Below are 15,806 nucleotides of genomic sequence, written 5' to 3'. Positions count from 1 at the left end.
TTTCTCTGTCTCCTCTCACTCGGGTCTGCTGTCTCCTTGGCATTGTTACTGAACTTGTTTTCTCTCTTCCGTTATAGGCGTTTTCAGTTCTCCCTGAATAATAATACCCAACCTCCCATAGCCCATTCTTCAAGTTAGAGTCAAATTGAGACGCCTGCAGTTTCTTGGGGGGATGAGGGAGGGTTCTTCCTAATTTGCAAAGTCTTTAGTCTTTTACAAATCCTAATCCTGCTTTTTTTCTCAGGCTTTCTCAACATAGTCGCCCTTTTTGCTTCCCCCAGCACTTCACTGCTCCTCTGAAGTCTTAGTGCCTTAAGGACTACCTTTGCCTTGCTGTGTTTCCACCAAGGAAGGCTTTTCCAGGATGAGAATTCATTTTGGAAAGTATTTTCTAAAATAACCCTTCCTTTCCAGTTACTTCACAGCTACCTCAATTTATCGCTCCAATATAGGTTTGCCAGATGAGAAAGGATACCAAGTTAAATTTGAATAACAATTTCAGTGTGACATTTCACGTTTTGGGGTGGGGTGGATCTTCTCTGAGTGATGCCAGACCCAGAAGTACTCTTCTGTATATGTTAGGGGCCTTATATCAGCTGGTGTATGCTGTTGGTGGCTCGGTGTCTGAGAGATTCCAGGGTCCAGGTTAGTTGAGACTGCTGGTCTTCCTATAGGGTTGCCCTCCACCTCAGCTTCTTCCAGCTTTTCCCTAATTCAACCACAGAGGTCACTAGTTTCTGCCCATTGGTTGGGTGTAAATATCTGCATCTGATACTTTGAACTACTTGTTGGGCCTTTCAGAGGGCTGTCATGATAGGCCCCCTGTTTGTAAGCACACTACAGCATGAGCAATAGTGTCAGGCCTTGGGGCTACCCCCTAAGCTGGATCCCAATTTGGGCCTACCCCTGGACCTCCTTTGCTCAAGCTCTTCTCCATTTTTGCTCCTGTAGTTCTTTCAGATGGGAACAATTCTGACTCAAAAGTTTTGACTATGGGATGGCACATCTATAACATTCTGGCTCACAGTAGGGAGGTGGGTGCATTACGTTCTGAGTATGTTCTCTGGCCAGGATCCAACATAAACTTTATTACAATGATGTCCTGTCATTTGCCTTATATGAGTTTGAGTTGTGTTGGATCTGAAAGGACTTCATAACACAAAGGCTTACCACATTATTTATACTCAAAGACTTTCTCTCCATTATGAATATTTTCATGATTATGAAGACTGTAGAGATGTTCAAAAGCTTTACCATATTGAATACATTGATAGTTTCTCTTCATGATGATGAAGAATTGAGAAATTTGAAAAGGCTTCACCATATTAAATGCATTCATAGAGTTTCTCTCTAGTATATTATTTCAAGATGATGAAAACTGTATGGTATGAAGATTTACCATATTAAGTACACATAAAGGATTTCTCTACAGTATGGTTTCTTTCATGTCTTTGAATATGACTGACAGGCGAAGGCTTTACCAAGTTGCTTACATTCATAGGATGGCTCACACCTTATATCTTCTTTTATATATTTGAAGATGATTGCCATGTACAAAGACTTTATCCCATTGATATCTTTCATACAGTTTCTCTCTAGTGTGTCTTCTTTTATTTACTCAGAGAGTACTGTGACTTGCAAAAGTTTCCCATATCACATATATTCATAGGGATTTTATCCAGTGTACATTCTTTATGTGTTAGGAGATGATTGTTTTGTGCAAAAGCTTTACCACATTCAGAGGACTTCTCTTCAGTACATGTTCTTTTATGTATTTGAAGATGATTGTGATGTAAAAGTGCTTTAGCACATTGATGAGTATCATAAAGTTTCTCTCCTGTATGTGGTCATTTATGTATTTGAAGGACACTGCTTTGGGAAAAAGGTTTAAAACCACATTGGATAAATTCAAAAAGTTTCTCTCCTGTAAGTGTTCATTTATGTTTTTGGAGATAAATTGTTTGTGAAAAAGTTTTACCACATTGATTACAGTCAAAAGTTTCTCTCCTGTATGTGTTCTTTTATGATTTTGTAGACCACTGCTTTGTGAAGAAGCTTTACAACATTGGTTATGGTCAATATGTTTCTCTCAACTAAGTGTTCTTTTATGTCTGTGAAGACCATTGATTTGTGAAAAAGCTTTACTACATTACTTACATTCATAGTGTTTCTCTCCTGTGTGTGTTTGTTTATGTCTTTGGAGAACACTCCTTCCTACAAAGGCTTTACCATATTGTTTACATCCATAGGGTTTCTCTCCTGTGTGTTAGCTTATATTTTTGGAGAGTACTGCTTCCTGCAAAGGCTTTACTACATTGGTTACATTCATAGGCTTTCTCTCCTGTATGTGTTCTTTCATGATATTTGAGAGCACTACTTCCTGCAAAGGCTTTACCACATTGGTTACATTCATAGCATTTCTCTCCATCATGCTTTCTTTTATGCCTTTGGGTATGACTCTGATTTGCAAAGGCTTTACCACTGGAAAAAACTCAGAGGGTTGCTCTCCAGAATGATTTCTTTCATGTCTTCCAAGTCTTCTAGAACTTTGAAAATGCTCTTCAAGAGTATGGTCTTCCCAAATGTAGCCTATAGCTGTGAGATTCCTATAGGTTTCCAGCACCACAAATTTGTAGAGACTCTTTTGAGAAGGATCCACCAAAGCCCACTCTTACTGAGTGAAGTTCACATGAACATGATTATAGGTCACTACATCCATGTCTGGAGTAATTATGAACTATGGTCTTTGAATATCAATAATCAGTTTCAAGATTATTATAATTTTGCCTAAAGAGAACAAAATTGAATTTTGTCATTTTGTAAGAGATGCAGACACTTTGGTTTTTAGAATTTTTGAAGCACAATCCCATTTATGTAGAGCAAGCTGTCCAGGAACTTTACAATCCTCCTACTTCAGTAGCACCATGAACACCAAAAATCTCTATCCTGTAGAGCAGAAATAAAAGTACCCACTCCTAAATTCAGTGCAAGTCAGCAAATTCTGGATTATCTTAAATGTCCATTGCCTTTTCTTTAGCTCTTTACCAGTGTCTATGGAATTCCTAGCAATACTATATTTGTTACTTATTTGTATTTTACTCAAGTTCTTTGTTTGTAGGAAGTAAAAGAATCTGTGATCAACACACACAATACAGAGTTATCAGCAAGGTCCCGAGATTACCTAGAAAGCTCACCTTTGTCAGCTTAACTGTTTAGAGTTCTTGAGGGAAAGAGACAGGATAGCTCACAAGGTTCTTTGGTTCGCTCAAATATATTCAGCACATAGACCTATGTGCTGATTTATTTTTCTCTATAGAAAGACAAGACAAAGACATAGAAGTAGGGAGATAAAAGCACTGTGTGATCTAGTAATACATTTTTTTATCTATCTCCTCAAACAACTAAACATGACTTTCTACTGCTTGACATATATTGTTGTAGACCATTCCGGTTCCTTCTATATTTATATTGTGAAATCTTAATCATAGGTGTTTGAAAATTCTCTCCTGAGAGTGGAATCTTCTTATGTGGGGTTAGGTCTCCTATAAAAGAGAATCTGATATTTTCCTTTTTTGGTTCTGCTATATGGTGACATAGCTAGAAGACAATAAAAGTATTTTATTATCATACTTTTACATATAATCTCTTTTTTAAATTTACACACACACACACACACACACACACACACACACACACACACACACTATAGATGTCTTCAGACATACCAGAAGAGGGCATCTAATCTCATTACAGATGGTTGTGAGCTACCATGGGGTTGCTGGGAATTGAACTCAGGACCTCTGAAAGAGCAGTCAGTGCTCTTAACCACTGAGCCTTCTCTCCAGCCCTACATATAATCTTTTAATTCCTGGTCTCATGGTGTTATCATTAATGATGACTTTTACTTTGTCTATTAGTGATCAACCTGTAATTCTCATGTCTCCAGCTGCAGTCAGTTGTCTTCCCTGCACTCTGCTCTCTTCCATTCTGTCACTTCCAGTAGTGTGCTCTCTTATATTGAACCATTTGAATTATCTAAAACTTCCAAAAGACAAAAAGCATACAGTAAAAGACAATTTTCATTTTCTTAATTTTTCTCATTCTCAATAATCTACACCTTGAAAATCCATCACTAGCCTTTATTCTATGTCTCCATTTTTCCTTAATATTTCATTCTTACTGCCTCTCCCCAACTTTACATTCTAATTTCTTCCTAGTTATTAGAACATGCATAGTCAAAGTGTGTATGTAGATAATAATTTACTAGATTGACACAATATTCTGATACTCAGTCATGAGTTCAAAAGCAGATAAGTAAGTCATACAATTTTTTCTTAAATACAAAAAGTCCCTGAAAACGCTCAAGTGATTTTTTTTTTTTTGGCTAACTTTTGTGGCTCTGCTCTTCCCATAATTTTTCAATAAAACAAAGCAAAAACCTTTTTTTCTATTGTTTATACATTAGTAATAATGTTAAATTTTAATTATTTTAAGTTTATAACTTAAAATATTTTACATATGGTTAAAGAAAAAGCTAATTTTAGGTGATAAACATATTTACTCTAGTGTTTACTGGGAGTCCCAAACCCACGGATCCCAGCCCGCAGCAGCTCTCTGCTCCCAGACCCCCTGGGAGAGAGACCTCACCGCCTGGTCAGGTGGGCACTCCTGAGGCTGCAAAGCGGAAGAGACGACCAACACTGCCCACCCCTGCCCACATCCCTGGCCCAAGAGGAAACTGTATACGGCCTCTGGGTTCCCGTGGGGGAGGGCCCAGGAGCGGCAGGACCCCTGCCCCTGAGACACCGCCAGAACCTGAACGGACAGACCAGATAAACAGTTCTCTGCACTCAAATCCCGTGGGAGGGAGAGCTAAACCTACAGAGAGGCAGACACGCCTGGGAGACTGCACTCTGCACACATCTCTGACGCCAGAGGAAAACACCAAATGCCATCTGGAACCTTGGTGCACAGAGGCTCCCGGAAATGGCGGCGTAGATCTTCCTGGTTGCTGCCGCCGCAGAGAGCTCTTAGGCAGCACCCCACGAGCAAAATGAGCCTCGGGACCACAGGTAAGACCAACTTTTCTGCTGCAAGAGACCTGCCTGGTGAACAACAGACACAGGCCCACAGGAACAGCTGAAGGCCTGTAGATAGGAAAAATTACACGCCCGAAAGCAGAACACTCTGTCCCCATAACTGGCTGAAAGAAAACAGGAAAACAGATCTACAGCACTCCTGACACACAGGCTCATAGGACAGTCTAGCCACTGTCAGAAATAGCGGAACAAAGTAACACTAGAGATAACCTGATGTCGAGAGGCAAGCGCAGGAACCCAAGCAACAGAAACCAAGACTACATGGCATCATCAGAGCTCAATTCTCCCACCAAAGCAAACAGGGAATATGCAAACACACCAGAAAAGCAAGATCTAGTTTCAAAATCATATTTGATCATGATGCTGGAGGACTTCAAGAAAGACATGAAGAACTCCCTTAGAGAACAAGTAGATGCCTACAGAGAGGAATCGCAAAAATCCCTGAAAGAACTCCAGGAAAACACAATCAAACAGTTGAAGGAATTAAAAATGGAAATAGAAGCAATCAAGAAAGAACACATGGAAACAACCCTGGATATAGAAAACCAAAAGAGACAAGGAGCTGTAAATACGAGCTTCACCAACAGAATACAAGAGATGGAAGAGAGAATCTCAGGAGCAGAAGATTCCATAGAAATCATTGACTCAACTGTCAAAGATAATGGAAAGCAGAAAAAGCTACTGGTCCAAAACATACAGGAAATCCAGGGCTCAATGAGAAGATCAAACCTAAGGATAATAGGTATAGAAGAGAGTGAAGACCCCCAGCTCAAAGGACCAGTAAATATCTTCAACAAAATCATAGAAGAAAACTTCCCTAACCTAAAAAAAGAGATACCCATAGGCATACAAGAAGCATACAGAACTCCAAATAGATTGGACCAGAAAAGAAACACCTCCCGTCACATACTAGTCAAAAGACCAAATGCACAAAATAAAGAAAGAATATTAAAAGCAGTAAGGGAAAAAGGTCAAGTAACATATAAAGGCAGACCTATCAGAATTACACCAGACTTTTCACCAGAAACTATGAAAGCCAGAAGATCCTGGACAGATGTCATACAGACGCTAAGAGAACACAAATGCCAGCCAGGTTACTGTATCCTGCAAAACTCTCAATTAACATAGATGGAGAAACCAAGATATTCCATGACAAAACCAAATTTACACAATATCTTTCTACAAATCCAGCACTACAAAGGATAATAAATGGTAAAGCCAAACATAAGGACGCAAGCTATACCCTAGAAGAAACAAGAAACTAATCGTCTTGGCAACAAAACAAAGAGAAGAAAAGTACACAAACATAACCTCACATCCGAATATGAATATAACAGGAAGCAATAATTACTATTCCTTAATATCTCTCAACATCAATGTCCTCAACTCCCCAATAAAAAGACATAGATTAACAAACAGGATATGCAACGAGGACCGTGCATTCTGCTGCCTACAGGAAACACACCTCAGAGACAAAGACAGACACTACCTCAGAGTGAAAGGCTGGAAAACAACTTTCCAAGCAAATGGCCAGAAGAAGCAAGCTGGAGTAGCCATTCTAATATCAAATAAAATCAATTTTCAACTAAAATTCATCAAAAAAGATAAGGAAGGACACTTCATATTCATCAAAGGAAAAATCCACCAAGATGAACTCTCAATCCTAAATATCTATGCCCCAAATACAAGGGCACCTACATACGTAAAAGAAACCTTACTAAAGCTCAAAACACACATTGCACCTCACACAATAATAGTAGGAGACTTCAACACCCGACTCTCATCAATGGACAGATCATGGAAACAGAAATTAAACAGAGATGTAGACAGACTAAGAGAAGTCATGAGCCAAATGGACTTAACAGATATTTATAGAAAATTCTACCCTAAAGTAAAAGGATATACCTTCTTCTCAGCTCCTCATGGTACTTTCTCCAAAATTGACCATATAATTGCTCAAAAAACGGGCCTCAACAGGTACAGAAAGATAGAAATAATCCCATGCGTGCTATCGGACCACCATGGCCTAAAACTGGTCTTCAATAATATTAAGGGAAGAATGCCCACATATACGTGGAAATTGAACAATGCTCTACTCAATGATAACCTGGTCAAGGAAGAAATAAAGAAAGAAATTAAATACTTCTTAGAATTTAATGAAGATGAAGGTACAATATACCCAAACTTATGGGACACAATGAAAGCTGTGCTAAGAGGAAAACTCATAGCTCTGTGTGCCTGCAGAAAGAAACAAGAAAGAGCATGTCACCAGCTTGACAGCACACCTAAAACCTCTAGAACAAAAAGAAGCAAATACACCCAGGAGGAGTAGAAGGCAGGAAATAACCAAACTCAGAGCTGAAATCAAACAAGTAGAAACAAAAAGGACCATAAAAAGAATCAACAGAACCAAAAGTTGGTTCTTTGAGAAAATCAACAAGATAGATATACTCTTAACCAGTCTAAGGAGAGGACACAGAGAGTGTGTCCAAATTAACAAAATCAGAAATGAAAAGGGAGACATAACTACAGATTCAGAGGAAATTCAAAAAATCATCAGATCTTACTATAAAAGCCTATATTCAACAAAACTAGAAAATCTGCAGGAAATGGAAAATATCTTAGACAGATACCAGGTACCGAAGTTAAATCAGGAACAGATAAACCAGTTAAACAACCCCATAACTCCTAAGGAAATAGAAGCAGTCATTAAAGGTCTCCCAACCAAAAAGAGCCCAGGTCCAGATAGGTTTAGTGCAGAATTCTATCAGACCTTCATAGAAGACCTCGTACCAATATTATCCAAACTATTCCACAAAATTGAAACAGATGGAGCACTACCGAATTACTTCTATGAAGCCACAATTACTCATACCTAAACCACACAAAGACCCAACAAAGAAAGAGAACTTCAGACCAATTTCCCTTATGAATATCGACGCAAAAATACTCAATAAAATTCTGGGAAACCGAATCCAAGAGCACATCGAAACAATCATCCACCATGATCAAGTATGCTTCATCCCAGGCATGCAGGGATGGTTTAATATACAGAAAACCATCAACGTGATCCATTATATAAACAAACTGAAAGAACAAAACCACATGATCATTTCATTAGATGCTGAGAAAGCATTTGACAAAATTCAACAACCCTTCATGATAAAAGTCATGGAAAGAATAGGAATTCAAGGCCCATACCTAAACATAGTAAAAGCCATATACAGCAAACCAGTTGCTAACATTAAACTAAATGGAGAGAAACTTGAAGCAATCCCACTAAAATCAGGGACTAGACAAGGCTGCCCACTCTCTCCCTTCTTATTCAATATAGTTCTTGAAGTTCTAGCCAGAGCAATCAGAGAACAAAAGGAGGTCAAGGGGATACAGATTGGAAAAGAAGTCAAAATATCACTATTTGCAGATGATATGATAGTTTATTTAAGTGATCCCAAAAGTTCCACCAGACAACTACTAAAGCTGATAGACAACTTCAGCAAAGTGGCTGGGTATAAAATTAACTCAAATAAATCAGTAGACTTCCTCTACACCAAAGAGAAACAAGCCGAGAAAAAAATTAGGGAAACGACACCCTTCATAATAGACCCAAATAATATAAAGTACCTCGGTCTGACTTTAACCAAGCAAGTAAAAGATTTGTACAATAAGAACTTCAAGACTCTGAAGAAAGAAATTGAAGAGGTCCTCAGAAGATGGCAAGATCTCCCATGCTCATGGATTGGCAGGATTAATATAGTAAAAATGGCCATTTTACCAAAAGCGATCTACAGATTCAATGCAATCCCCATCAAAATACCAATCCAATTCTTAAAAGAGTTAGACAGAACAATTTGCAAATTCATCTGGAGTAACAAAAAACCCAGGATAGCTAAAACTATCCTCAACAATAAAAGGACGTCAGGGGGAATCACTATCCCTGAACTCAAGCAGTATTACAGAGCAATAGTGATAAAAAAAACTGCATGGTATTGGTACAGAGACAGACAGATAGACCAATGGAACAGAATTGAAGACCCAGAAATGAACCCACACACCTATGGACACTTGATTTTTGACAAAGGAGCCAAAACCATCAAATGGAAAAAGGACAGCATTTTCAGCACATGGTGCTGGTTCAACTGGAGGTCAACATGCAGAAGACTGCAGATCGATCCATGCTTATCACCCTGTACAAAGCTTAAGTCCAAGTGGATCAAGGACCTCCACATCAAACCAGATACACTCAACCTAATAGAAGAAAAACTAGGGAAGCATCTGGAACACATGGGCACTGGAAAAAATTTCCTGAACAAAACACCAATGGCTTATGCTCTAAGATCAAGAATCGACAAATGGGATCTCATGAAACTGCAAAGCTTCTATAAGGCAAAGGACACTGTGGTTAGGAAAAAAAGGCAACCAACAGATTGGGAAAAGGTCTTTACCAATCCTACAACAGATAGAGGGCTTATATCCAAAATATACAAAGAACTCAAGAAGTTAGACCGCAGGGAGACAAATAACCCTATTAAAAATGGGGTTCAGAGCTAAACAAAGAATTCACTGCTGAGGAATGCTGAATGGCTGAAAAACACCTAAAGAAATGTTCAACATCTTTAGTCATAAGGGAAATGCAAATCAAAACAACCCTGAGATTTCACCTCACACCAGTGAGAATGGCTAAGATCAAAAACTCAGGTGACAGCAGATTCTGGCGAGGATGGAGAGAAAGAGAAACACTCCTCCATTGTTGGTGGGATTGCAGACTGGTACAACCATTCTGGAAATCAGTCTGGGGGTTCCTCAGAAAATTGGACATTGAACTGCCTGAGGATCCAGCTATACCTCTCTTGGGCATATACCCAAAAGATGCCCCAACATTTAAAAAACACACGTGCTCCACTATGTTCATCGCAGCCTTATTTATAATAGCCAGAAGCTGGAAAGAACCCAGGTGCCCTTCAACAGAGGAATGGATACAGAAAATGTGGTACATCTACGCAATGGAATATTACTCAACTATCAAAAACAATGACTTTATGAAATTCGTAGGCAAATCGTCGGAACTGGAAAATATCATCCTGAGTGAGGTAACCCAATCACAGAAAAACACACATGGTATGCACTCATTGATAAGTGGCTATTAGCCCAAATGCTTGAATTACCCTAGATGCCTAGAACAAATGAAACTCAAGACGGATGATCAAAATGTGAATGCTTCACTCCTTCTTTAAAAGGGGAAAAAGAATACCCTTGGCAGGGAATAGAGAGGCAAAGATTAAAACAGACACAGAAGGAACACCCATTCAGAGCCTGCCCCACATGTGGCCCATGCATATACAGCCATCCAATTAGACAAGATGGATGAAGCAAAGAAGTGCAGGCCGACTGGAGCCGGATGTAGATCTCTCCCGAGAGACACAGCCAGAATACAGCAAATACAGAGGCGAATGCCAGCAGCAAACCACTGAATTGAGAATAGGACCCCCGTTGAAGGAATCAGAGAAAGAACTGGAAGAGCTTGAAGGGGCTTGAGACCCCATATGTACAACAATGCCAAGCAACCAGAGCTTCCAGGGACTAAGCCACTACCTAAAGACTATACATGGACTGACCCTGGACTCTGACCTCATAGGTAGCAATGAATATCCTAGTAAGAGCACCAGTGGAAGGGGAAGCCCTGGGTCCTGCTAAGACTGAACCCCCAGTGAACTAGATTGTTGGGGGGAGGGCAACAAGGGGGGGAGGATGGGGATGGGAACACCCATAAAAAAGGGGGGGGAGGGGGATGTTTGCCCGGAAACCGGGAAAGGGAATAACACTCGACATGTATATAAGAAATACTCAAGTTAATAAAATAAAAAAGAAATATAAAAAAATATTTACTCTACTTTGTGAAATTTTAAACATCTATTTACTTTTTAAGCACATTTTTTCAGCTCTATTACAAGCACTACAATATTTCATGCACATTGACTGTAAATAAACCCAGCCCTTCATTCTTCTTAGGAATGAGGAGGGCTTTATTTTAATAGAATTCAGAATGGTGTCAGAATCCAAGATTTCATCAGTATAGCAACAGAGAACAATGGAAACACTAAATGTCAAATAAATTCAATGTTACCATAGTAACAGTCAGATGCTTTAACAAACACATTTACTTTTCCTTTCTGGTCAGTTTCTTTAATGCTCTCATCCATATGAATACTCAAAGTGAATGAAAGTTTAAAATTATTTTTAAAAGAAAATCTCTTGGGCTGGAGAGATGGCTCAGCGGTTAAGAGCACCAGACTGCTCTTCCAGAGGTCCTGAGTTCAATTCCCAGCAACCACATGGTGGCTCACAACCATCTGTAAAGAGATCTGATGCCCTCTTCTGGTGTATCTGAAGATAGCTACAGTGTACTTATATATAATAAATGAATAAATCTTAAAGAAAAAGAAAAAATCTCTTAACAGACAAAAGCAATTTGTTTCACTCTCCATCATGTAATAAGTAAATAAATAAATAGATAGATAGATAGATAGATAGATAGATAGATAGATAGATAAAAAACCTCATATGATTCACAAAACCTTTTAATGGAAGTAGAAAATCTCAGCATTGTTCAACTCGGCATTCTTCCGTTTTTCTTATTTACAGTCAGGCAGATTGAAGCACAACATTTAAAACATGCCTGCACTGCTGTTGCCAGACATTTCAAACCACTTTCCCTGAGCCTCTGAATAGAGGCAATTCTGCCCTAAGAAAGGAAGAGACACCATCTGCTGCCCTAGACCCAATCCCTCAAGCTCCTCCCTAGGACTGCAAGGAAACAAAAGCTGCAACCCTCCCACCTCCCCACCCTCTACCCCCTCTGTCTATGACTCCTGCGGATCCCACATCCCATGTCCTTTGTCCTTCCCCACATCCACAGGTTGCTATAACCCAGCCCCCAACTCCCCATTCCCTGCTCAACCACAGGCTACTCCTGACAGAAAACAAGGTAGGCTGTCTGTGGAGATTCTCCATTCCCTCTGCTCTGCCCAGACTCCTCATCCCCACAATACCTCAGGCTCCTCCCAAGCTCTGCAAAAGAACAGCAAGTGTAGCCTCCATTCTACCTAGACAACTTCTCCTGTGAAACTAAGTAACCAACCCTTCCTAACCTCTCTCCCGCAATTCATTGCTTTAGTCCAGATTCCAACACCAGCAGGCATTCACTGTGAAGCCAACTGCAGAGTAGGCAAGTAATACTGGCAATGCAGAATCATCACAGTTTATGAAAATCCAGGGGAAATCGAAACCAAGAAACAAAACACCCAACAAGGAACTCCATTTTACTACAAAGGCACTTGCTCAGCCATATTCAGTGCAACTCTATTGGTAATATCCAGAAACTGAAAACAACCTAGATATCCCTCAATAAAAGAAAGAATAAATAAAATGGAATATTACTCAGCTGTTTTAAAAATGAAATTATGAAATTTGAAGGCAAATGGATGGAACTAGAAAAGAAATCATCCTGAGTGAGATAATCCAGACACAGAGTAAAAAATATGGTATGTATTCACTTATGAGTGCATATTAGCAGTTAAGTAAATGATTAGCAAGCTAAAATCCATAGACCCACAAGCTTAGGTAAAGAGGAGGAGTCTAGGAGGGGAGGAGGACACATGGATCTCCCTGGGAAAGGAAAACTGAATAGATTTTGCAGTCGGACTGCAGACAGGTAGAGATTGAAGAGTGAGGGATCAGGTAGCAGAGAAAATGTGACAGAAGGAGAGAGTGAAGTTTGAAGATGCTGGACATTTGGAATGTATACATATGTATTGCATACATATACAATGGTATAGAAATCTAGTGAACTGGGAATGTTCTGGAAACTATGAGGATGATCCAAATGAGGGCTCCTTGTAATAGAAATATAGATTCTCAATTGACCATCTCTTATAGCCAAGCAAGGCTTCCAATGGTAGTACTGGGTTGCATTCAATTCAGTTGTTCGACAAGGGGTCCCTTGGAGACCTTCACACAACCCAGGCTGACTTTAGAACAGAGGGGTTAGTCTCTTTGAACATGGAAGGTTGAGGTAATGACCACACAGAGTTTTCATCCCCATATTCTAGACTCTTTGGTGTGGGAAGGTAGGTTGAAGCCTATGAAAAGAAAAACATGGACACCAACCCAAACACAAAACCTTTGACTAACAATTTGTACTGCCTACAACATGTAATGGGTTAATGGTGGTGCAGAACTTGTGTGAACATTCAACCTATGTTAGCTTGAAGTCCTTCCCTTCCACTAGAGGGAACCCATGCCCAACAGTGCTTGGATGGCCAGGAACCAGAGACTGGGTAGTTCAGAAATCTAGGGTAGAACCAAATATAACTGGCCTTTAGAAAAAAAAGAAAAAGAAAAGAAAAAAAGAAGAAAAGAAAAAGAAAAGCAAATCAAGAAAGTGATTTCTAGTGATTTCTGTTATACTCATGGATCAGTGCCTTGTCCAGTTCTCATCAAAAAGTTTTCTTCTGGAGGCAGTTGGGAGCTGATGCAGAGAACTGTAGCCAGGCATTTTGTGAAGAGAGAGTCTAAATCCATGGGAGAGGGGTGCAGAAGGATTGTAGGAGTCAGAGCCTAAAAAGGACACCAGAAGAGCATGGCCTACTGAATCAACTAAGCACAGTGCTCACAGACACAGAGACTGAAGAGACAAGTTCAGGGTTCTGCATCAAGTCCTCTGTCTATATGTTGTGGCCAATAATGACCATTCTGACAACAGAAACATTCCTAGGTACCCTTGTGCTCTCTGCACTTTATTCTTAGTATTATATTATAATAGTAACATATATTATGTCTTTATTAGAATTATAGATCAGTTTGTTGTTTACCAGTTGTGACTGCCACATTCGTTCATTGAAAATTTGTTGAAGGTCTGCTGTTAACATTCTGTCTAAGCTCGATCCCCACAGTTACCTGACAGCAGCCATGTATGCCTGCCACTCTAAAAGGGCCTGATTGCCCCCTCCTCCCTCTCTTGTTCCCTCTTGCTCTCTTGGTCCTACCCTCTTTCACCTTTGTTCCCTCTCTCCTCATTCCCCTTTCCCCTTCTTTCCACATGCTCATGGCCAGCCTAGTCTACACTTCTACTCCTGTCCTCCCTCTCCCCCTCCTCCTCCCTCCCCCTCTCCTTCACCCCCCCTCTGCCCTACGACCCTCTTAACTCTCCTCCCCATGCTCTGAATAAATTTTATTCTATATTACACCATCTTTTGGCTGGTCCATCGGGGGAAAGGATGTTTTAGCATGGGTCCACTGAGGCACCCCTTTCCCATACTTCACCACACCTCCATAGAACATAACCGACCCCCTCTTTATCTTTTTTATAAACACAACATTGGTGCCGAAACCCAGGACATATCCTCTTTTTATCTTTTTAAAAACACATAATATGATAAACTCTGCAGGTTTGCATCTCCATGCTATCACATGCAGATCCAATGCTTATTAGCCTAAACTTCGGAGAACTGGTAAGCCCTCTTCCCCCACTGGTCAGAATAAAAGTCCACATTGTCCCAGGGGAACATTCTTGAGCTTGGAGCTATCCCTGTGCTATCCTTGAGGATGGAGCTTTTCACTGACCCTTGTTCTAGGACTTTTTCCCTTGGGTAAGATTTTCTTCTCTCCTTTTAAGACAGTTTCTTTCTCGCTGCTGAAAATGCCACGCCAGACCTGGATAAACTGCTCTCTGGCTCAGGAGCACTGGCTCCTATTCTCTCACCCAGGGGTCTGTCTTCGCTGCCTTGTCCCTATTTATTGCAATGTTTTGGTCTAATTCACAGTAAGCAGAAAGCAATATTTCTATGTGGCCACTAAACTGGCACCTCTTTCCAGCGATCTGTGCATAGGCTTCCTTCTCCTCCCTACTCATTGCTGCTGTGCAGCTGCAGCTCCTGCTTCGGCTCTCTGTGAAAAATGTGTTTGGCCCCGCCCCTTGCATCCTGCTATGTACTCTGTAAGACTTGCTTTATCTTATCTACCAGCCTGCCTGGTTAGCTCGCAGATAGGGAAAAGCAGCTTTGGTCCTGCCTGTCCATATCTGCCCTCTTCTTTAATTGTAGTTCTGTTTAGGCCAGCTGCAGCGTAGAGAACATGCTACGTTGGGGTACTTCCCTTACCCCACCCACCTCAGGAGGGTGGAGGAGAGCAGCGCCAGCCTGAAGCCAGAATCACTGGCACAGGGCTTCTGGCTGCCAGGAGGAGGTTCCGCCCCACCTGCCTGGGTCCTACCCACGCCCGCCACAGAACCACCTGTGTGTCCGGTGCCTCAACTGCCGGCCTGCTCGCCTGTCTCTCGCGCTGCAGACTGAGTTGCAAGTGTGCGGGTCGTGGCTGCTCTGCGTGCACAGCTGCGACCATTCTGTTGCTTGCCCAGGGCCTGGAGCTGCCTCCACAGAATGTGTTTTTTTATACCATGCAACCTGTCATGTTCCTATCCTGCCTTGGTAACTTGAAAATGATTTTTACTATTGCCCCTGAATTATAATGTTCTATATTTACCATATAAATTCTCAAATATGTAATTTACAGGCACAAGTTATATAACTAAGATATAACCAATCTATATAGCCCTGAATCTTGTCGGAAGTCTGGTAATTATTAATATATTTAAGTTATGACAGACGGAATCTCCCAAAGTCTTTAACAGTTTGCCCCACAAGGTCTTAG

At 40.6% G+C, this 15,806-nt stretch overlaps 1 pseudogene; it reads right to left on the bottom strand.

Moving 5' to 3' along the window:
- Window positions 1–1,772: 1,772 nt before the first annotated feature.
- Znf431l-ps4 (zinc finger protein 431 like, pseudogene 4) lies at window positions 1,773–2,719 on the bottom strand (annotated as a pseudogene).
- Between the last annotated feature and the right edge of the window lie 13,087 nt (window positions 2,720–15,806).

The sequence above is a fragment of the Rattus norvegicus genome, chromosome 8 (assembly GCF_036323735.1).
Source record: "Rattus norvegicus strain BN/NHsdMcwi chromosome 8, GRCr8, whole genome shotgun sequence".
Taxonomy (NCBI): domain Eukaryota; kingdom Metazoa; phylum Chordata; class Mammalia; order Rodentia; family Muridae; genus Rattus; species Rattus norvegicus.
This window is presented reverse-complemented; position numbering and strand designations above follow the sequence as displayed.